Source organism: Lynx canadensis, chromosome C2 (assembly GCF_007474595.2).
Source record: "Lynx canadensis isolate LIC74 chromosome C2, mLynCan4.pri.v2, whole genome shotgun sequence".
Lineage (NCBI taxonomy): Eukaryota > Metazoa > Chordata > Mammalia > Carnivora > Felidae > Lynx > Lynx canadensis.
Window position 1 is genome coordinate 9,698,119 of NC_044311.2, and position 8,575 is coordinate 9,706,693.

Sequence of the window (8,575 nt, forward strand, 5' to 3'; positions counted from 1 at the left end):
GCTTGGGATTCTCTCTCTCTCTCTCTCTCTCTGCCCCTCCCAGCTCTTTCTCTCTCTCAAAATAAAATAAACTTTAAAATCAAAGCCACTGGGGGAAGAGGATTGTCTAGATTAAAATAAACTAAACAAAGTCAATGTAATGCATGAAATTTGATTGGACTCTGGTTTTATTTTGTTTAAAAAAACACATAAAAGACATTTGGAGAACAATTGGGGAAACTTAAATTTGAGTCTAATGTTGAGCTATATATATTTATATGATGAATATAATACTAGAGATTAATATTAATTATCTAGGGAGTTATAAGGGCACTGTGTTTATGTAGCAAAATATCCTTGTTCTGAGGAAATGCTTGCTGAGGTAATAAGGGGTAATGATGTCTGCAATTTACTTTCAGGAAAAATAAAATATATACTCACAGAGATAAAGCAAATACAGTCAGTGTTGACAATTTTTCAATCTGAGTCATGGGTATAAGAGTGTTTGCAGTACCATTCTTTCCTTTTTTTATATCTTTGAATTTTTTTTTTAATTTTTTTTTCAACGTTTTTATTTATTTTTGGGACAGAGAGAGACAGAGCATGAATTGGGGAGGGGCAGAGAGAGAGGGAGACACAGAATCGGAAACAGGCTCCAGGCTCTGAGCCATCAGCCCAGAGCCTGACGCGGGGCTCGAACTCACGGACAGCGAGATCGTGACCTGGCTGAAGTCGGACGCTTAACCGACTGCGCCACCCAGGCGCCCCACTTTGAATTTTTTTAATAATAAAAATTGGAATATGCAGTTGTGGAAATCAAGCATTAATCCCACATTTTCAGTAGGAACTTAATTTCAGAGGCTCCGGAGAGCCTCAGAGGCTGAGGGAAAGCTTACTTCCCAGAATGCCAGGTAGCAGACACAGGAGGAAGAGAAGACCACTGTCGCACTGACACTATTGAAATGGTGATTCAGGCAAGCTTTATGCGTCGCCGCTAACATCCTCGACATACGGTGGACAGGGAACTGAACACTCATCGAGTGACATAGGAGCATCACACAGATCACTTTAGTGGGAGATTCAGATCATCATCAGCACCTTCACTCAACAGGCAACCTTAGGATCGCTCCGGAAGACGTAGGAAGATGGCGCCACCAAGGGTCTTGGTGACCTTGAATGTATCCACACAGGCAAAGTCTTGAGTGGCAGCTAATCTGGTCTTGGCAGAATGTCTTGCGATTTCAGAACACGGATGAGAGGCTTGTAAGGAGCTGCCATGAGGCCATCTCCCACTGGTCTCCCTCTCTCCCCTGGGAGGCTGCCATGAAAGAGCTTCTCATCGCCACCCAGGTTCTGATGAGGAAGGTGGCCTTCTGCTCCATCCCTGCCTCTCCCTGCCTTTGAATCCTGCATGCATCCCTGCTTGGCTGCGGTCTACCCTTGGCTAGTCCGCCAACAGGGTCCCACGATTCACCCGCGGTCACCTGCCTGTGCAGTTTCAGTGCGGTTCCTCTTGGGGCCCATGGAAAGGATCATGGCATGCTGGCACGTTCAGCATACTTCCTTTCACTGCCTGTGTAAGTAATTCTGTCTAAATCTAAAGTGGCTCGTACGTTTACTGGTTGGCTCAGTCGGGCCTTAGCCTCAGCCCTGCCGTATCTTGTATGTGAGATCTTCACAAAAGGGTCGTCCAGACGTTAAGGTGTCCCAAAGTGGTGTGCTCTAAAGCACACAGCGTCACCGATGTTGTACTCTAGCCAAAATGTTCATCTGCAACATGCCAGTGTCATCCCAAACGGGACTGTGCTAGGTGAAAAGGGATTTAAGGACATAACCACATGCAAGGTCAGAGCCTTGATTTGAAACCGGTTCGGATAAGCCAGCTGTAAAGGATATTTTCTTTGTCAACTGGAGAAATTTGAATATGGTTTCAACGTTAGGTAACATAAAAATTAAGCTAAGTACAAGAATCGAAACAAGTGGCCTACAAAACTAGAGTATAATCTCAGTTCGGTTAAAAATTGTGCAGAGGAAAAGATCTCGAAGAGTGTACGGGTCACTAGTTGCCACATATGATGCACAAAATAACCCCACAATGTCAGTGGTGTGCCATAATAAGCATTTATTCCATATTCTCTCATCTGCTGGTCATCTGGAATTACCTAGGGTGGCCATGGTGGGACTTCAGGCTGAGACCAGGTCTATACCTTAGACCAACACCTACCTGAGGCATGTCCTACTCTTGGTGAAAGGCACGAGTGAGAATTGGAAAACCCAGCCACACGAGCACACTTCAAGCCTCTAAGTTCATTATGTCTACTCACACCCCCTTGGCCAAAGCAAGTCACGAAACCAGGTCTGAAATCAAGGGGCAGGGAAGTTTAGTCCACCTGCTATGAAGCCATGACAAGGTGTGGATATTTAATACAACTACAGGGGAGTGGAGAATCGGGAGAATAGTTTCATCCACCACAAAAGGTATGCTCTAGACCAAAATTACAAAAGTAATCCTTAAGTGGTAGAAATGCAATGTTTTAATTTTTGTAGTTTACTTTTGAGAGAGAGACAACAAGTGAGACAGAGAGAGACAGAGACAGAGAGAGAGAGAGCGCGTGCGCGCATGAGTGGGGGAGGGGCAAAAAGAGAGGGAGGCACAGAATCTGAAGCAGGCTCCAGGCTCTGAGCTGTCAGTACAGATTCCGACGTGGGGCTTGAACCCACAAACCACGAGATTATGACCTGAGCTGAAGTCAGACATTTAACCAACTGAGCCACCCAGGTGCCCCAATTTTTTTATGCTTACTTGTTGGCATTTTCAAATTTTCTACAATAAATGTGTATTAGATATCGAAATAAAAAGTTAATAAGTACACAAACAGCTACTCAGATTCCTTATCCTTCTAATCCCTATCCCATATAAACTGGGAAGATTTCATTCTGTTTAATTAAACAGACCCATTTGTCTAGAGGCTGCTCTGCAGGAGGGGTACTGTGGGAGGTAGAATAAAGGAGCAGTAGGGGGGACATTTTTCTGTCCCTGAGACACCTAATGAGCGGCCCTGGTTGTCCACACTGGGAGTGGTGGTGGGAAGTAGAGACGCCATGTCCCTGGGATCCCGTCCTGGGGGCTTGTCTCAGGACCTCCAGGAAGTGCTTCTGGATTGGGGAGCTTCATGTGTGTCTCCCATACGTCGGCACTTTGACCTGACCCTTTTGGGATCTGCCTCACTGGGTGCTGGCCCTGGAAGCCACTGCCCACTGCCCAGGACTCGGAGAGCAAAGCCGTGAGCGCTGAGTCGGCCTGAGGCCATCTTTTTCATCTTTTTCACTGGACACATCCCCTGAGAAGCGGGTGATGGGGGGGACCCCAGGCAGAAACTGGGCAGTTGCTGCACTGGGCCCCTCCCTCCTCAACATGCCTCACACTCATGACTTTGTCCCTGCCGTTCCCCTGCCCGTGACCCTTCTCCTCCTTCTTCCCCCTCTTCTCTCCCTCTCCAGGTGGAAGAGTCTCAGCTACCCATCATGCCAAACTAGTCCCCTCCTTCCTCTAGACTCTCCCTGTCTCCTGCCTTGGTCCCCAAAGGGCTTTGTTCATGCCTCTGTCCCAGCCACCATGGCCTGACATCTTAGAGTTACCGGTGTGTGTGTGTCTCCCCTTCAAGATTCAAACCCTACCTGCTAATCTTCTCGATCTTGGTGTAGGGCTGTGTCTATAGCAGGTGCTTAATCATCATTTGCTGAGTGAGCAGACAGCAACGTTTTCTGCATGGCCTGCGAGAAGACATGATGCCTCGCATCCCAGCGATCAGCCCCTTCTAGCTAGCTAGTCACTCTCAGAAATAGTCAGTGCTTCTCCAGGCCCAGACCAAAGGCTTGGTTTCCCCAGTGATCCTATGAAGTGCCCCCACCGACATACCCCCAGGGGACAGTCAGCTCCGTACCCAACCCTCAAGCAGGACCCGTAAGCTTCTGGTCAAAGTTGATTATGCCAAGAGTAACCTTGTTCCCAAGGAATGTGAATTTACAGACGCAAATCCCCGTGTGACGCAGCCTCCCGCCTCCCATGAAGGGGATGAGCAGATCCACAAGCATTTGTGAAGCACCCACTGAATGCCAGGCAGAGGAGACTCATGCAGCTTTTGCCCCAAGGAAGCATGAAGTGCCGGGGGGAGGGGGAGATGAAAAGGCAGCAATAGACACAGACGAGGAATATTTCAATAAAGTAGAGGTTGTCAGAGGACGGCCTCCTAGCTCATCTAAGACTGAGCAGGAGCAGCAAGTGCGGATCAGAGTGTGGGAAGTGGCCAGGCAAAGGAGGGGTGAGGGTGCTCCCAGCACAAGGCACAGCTTGAGCAGAGGCAAACGCCGAACCACCTGAGGTTGGGGAGGGAGTTATGCCCTTTACCATTTGTAATTAATAAGATGCCCATGAGAAGTCATTCTTTCCCAAGGTAGCACAGAGGGACATTCTTCATGCATAATTACCAAGGCACTACTGTCTGCAGAAGGAGAATGCCCTCAACGCCTTCCGGGTGCGTTACCTGTTCCACTCTCTGTCCTGCCTGTGCACAGCACTCAGGACAGGGGGAGCTGACGATGCTACTTTCTCCGATTTAAAAATAAAGAAAGAATAGGGGCGCCTGGGTGGCGCAGTCGGTTAAGCGTCCGACTTCAGCCAGGTCACGATCTCGCGGTCCGTGAGTTCGAGCCCCGCGTCGGGCTCTGGGCTGATGGCTCGGAGCCTGGAGCCTGTTTCCGATTCTGTGTCTCCCTCTCTCTCTGCCCCTCCCCCGTTCACGCTCTGTCTCTCTCTGTCCCAAAAATAAATAAACGTTGAAGGAAAAAAAAAATTTATTAAATAAAAAAAAAAATAAAAAAAAAAAAAAAGAAAGAATAAATAAATAAAGAAGAAAGAAAGAAAGAAAGAAAGAAAGAGAAAGAAAGAGTAAAGCAGTACATGTTTACTGTGTGACATTTTGAAAATGCAAAAAAAAAAAAAGTATAAAGAAAAAATTCCAAGTCACCTGCACTCCACTTGACAGAGGAGAAAACTGAGGCACCGGGAAGATAGTCTGCACAGGGTCACTCATTAGCAAGTGAGAGAGCCCATGTGGAAACACGCAGCTTGGGATCCAGAACTGAACCACAGGTAACCTTTAGCTTTATAGCTGCTCCGTTTCCAAAGTATGTGCCAGGGCTCCGCGATAAACTCACAGGGGTGCCACAGGGTGTTTTAAGTACCTGACGGAAACATAGCAACATCTGCCCAACACCATAAAAACTACTACTGTTAAACTGTTTGGAGCTAACTACTTAATAAACTCAATTGTCAGGTTTTTATTCAGGGCAGGGAGCAGTGTTCAGGGGCTCCATGAGAGAACTTCAGAGGCACTAAAGTTTCCGTGAATCAAGAACGTTTGTCAACCCCAGCTAACAGTATTCTATATGAACATAATTTTCTTTTTCATCTTACAGAAATGGATTCATAAAGTGCATGCGACTTTATAACCTTCTTTTTCCCTTTCCCAATCTTGAGAATATGTTTGCATGTAATTAAATGATTTCTTTTTGCTTAACTAATACCCAGTTAGATACATACTTGTTCAAATTTCTCCCTTTTTATAAATAATGTTATGTGAACATTTTGTAAATGAGGACACCACATTGCTTGGCCAAAAGTTGTGTATATGTTTAAGACTTTCAATATGTGGCCACATTGCTTTCCAGAAAGGTCTTCTTTGACAAAGAACCAATAGTGTTGGTTCAACTGCATTTGAACCAACAGTGCATCAAAATAGCACATTTACTGTATATTATCCTGTATATTATCATTTAAAGAATACTTGCTTAATAGATTAAAATGCTTTCTCATTATTATTTTAATGTATTTTCACAGTTGCTAATGAGTTGGGAAATTTTTTCATTTGTTTATTGTCCATTCATGGTTCTTTTGTAAGTTGTCTATTCACATTCTTTGCTCATTTTTCACTTGGAATGCTCATCTATTCCTTATTGATTTGCAAGAGGCTCCATCCAATTTTAATGAAAAGTTTAAATCCCCGATGCAGCTGTCAGAGATGCTGATGGTTGCAGTTCTCTGCAGTTCTAATTGTTTCAATAAGTTCCACTAATGACTCAGAGGCTAATGAAGGTGTAGATCTGATTGATGGAGCTTAGAAAAGCGATGTAATTAGAAGTTTCCTCTCCCAATCAAAAGAGCCAACTATATTTATCAGTCCAACTTGCTACTATTTTTTTTCCTATTTTGAAAAATACACTTAAATATATCCCACTGGTCTTGGCAGGGTAGCGGGGAGGACATGAGAGCCATGTCTGGTTGTTATATAACCCTCCAATTAAGTTAGGGTCTTATTTCCTCTTTTAGGTTTCATATTCTGTCTTCAAAGTGGAAGCTTCAAATCTCTTCAGTTCATTTCTGCCTCGGTTGCCTCCGGAACGAGGAGCCAGGATGTCACCTAGCAACCAGGGCTCTGCTTATAGAAACATGAGCCTCAGCCTGGCTAAGGGAGGAAAATCACCAGTTGGAATGAGAAGTTTTAGCTTTGAACTAGAGACCAGCCAGAGGCATAGCACCCAGTGAGATGCCATAGCCAGAAGCCCTCCCAGGGGAACCCCAGGTTTGCAGAGCCCTGATGCAGAGGTGGGGTGAGGGATGGTTTCAGGTGCAACCAGGAGCTTTGCTCCCCATCCTGGGAGTGACAAGAAGCTGAGTGCTTTCTACTTGAGCCCAGAAAGGAGGCTCTAACTCCCCTATCTCTTATCCCCTGAGGGATCTGAGATAGGTAGCTTTGTCTTTTGGGATCCCTGGTGCTCCCAGTGGTCAATATTGCCCCAGGGTTCAATTCTTCACTCAAGAATTTGGGCATTGGGGTGCCTGGGTGGCTCAGTCAGTTAAGCACCCAAGTCTTGACTTTGGCTCAGGTCACGATCTCCCATTTGTGAGATCGAGCCCCGTGTCTGGCTTCGAACTGGGCATAGAGCCTGCTTGGGATTCTCTCTCTCCCTCTCCCTCTGCCCCTCCACTGCTTGCTCTCACTCTCTCCCTCTGTCTCGTTCTCTCTCTCTCAAAAAAAAAAAAAAAAAAAGAATTTGGGCATGAAGGCTGCTCCCTGGGTGGGGGTTTGGGGGGTGGTCAGCTTTATCACTTGGGTCTGAGTAAGAATGTATAAAAACCCTCAAGGGGCCTCCCATGCTGTGAGGTTAAGGGTTATATTAATACCTCCAGGGTGTTCTACTTCGGTCCTCAGAAGGAGAGGTGTGGCCAGAAGTAGGGAAAAGCGGACTCACTCAGTTTCTGAGGGAAGCAGAAACTTCTGGCCTCCAGTGTTGTAATCCTACTGGCAAACTGCCCCTATTTACTAGTATCTTGAAACAATCCATTCCCAAACACACACACACACACACACACACACACACACACACTCACTCACTCACTTACACACCCACTGCAGATTCCCAAGATTCCCATTCCTTCTTATTTTCCCTTCTCTTTCCCCACAGGACTTGCTCTGGCCAAGGGAATATTATTCAGCATTACTGAAAAGGAGCAGAGACCTTGAATGTTCTTCTGTGGCTTGGCTTGCTCTTCCACCCTCTGCTGCAGAAGGACAAGCCTCAGGTAGCCACTGGCCCAAGGAGAATGAGGAGACATGTGTTGCACAACCGAATTTACCTATAGCCTGAAAGGGAGCCAACCCAGCTGATCCTCAAACCTATGAACAAGAAAAATAAAAGGTTTGCAGTTGTCAGTCACTGAGCTTTGAGGACTATTTGTTAAGCAGCTTTACTGCAGCAAAACCTGACTATTATATTGTTTATTATTCCCTATCACTATTTCCTTCTAGATTTCCTGGTTCCTGTATTTTCTGAGGTCTGGTTGGTCAGCTTTCCCTTCAATTCTATGAGCTTTAGCGTATCCTTCTAATAAAGTCTTCTCTTTGCTAACGTTAGTTGGAATTGATTTCTGTGGCTCGGAATTCAGAACCCTGACTGCTAGGGCTCATCTACCGATTCCCTGCTGAATTGCATGCTCCTTGGTCTGAATTCAGAAGCTTTCTCATATGATCTGAACAGTCTATTCCAGTCTTTCTTCCTATATCCTTTTCTTTTCAGAAAACCTCTGCTGCATCCAACTGAAACAACTTGTGCCCTGGACAATGTCTGGGGGACTTTGCATACATTTGCCTTGCCTAGAATATTCTCTTCCCATCTCCAGCCGCTGAAGTCCTGTGCTCCTTTCAAGGCTCCACTCAAATATCATCTCCTCTATGAAGCTTTCCCTGGTTCTCCTGGGAGAGCCTCTCCCCTCTGCAATACTGCAAGCAATGACCTCTCCTCAGATGGAGCTTACCTTCTTTGACAGAGCTGCTATGCTTTATTCCCCACCAGAGGGGGACTCACTGAGGCCATCTCTCAGGATAAGCAGAGAGAGTCCAGGTTCTTTTCCTTCACACTCATTCCTGCTAGTCGCTTTCCACGGTATTTCCTGACACTTGGGGTTATGGCCTTGTATTATCTATTTTTGTACCCATGACGCCAAGCTCAGGGCCTAGAACAAAGGTATGCTTGAAAG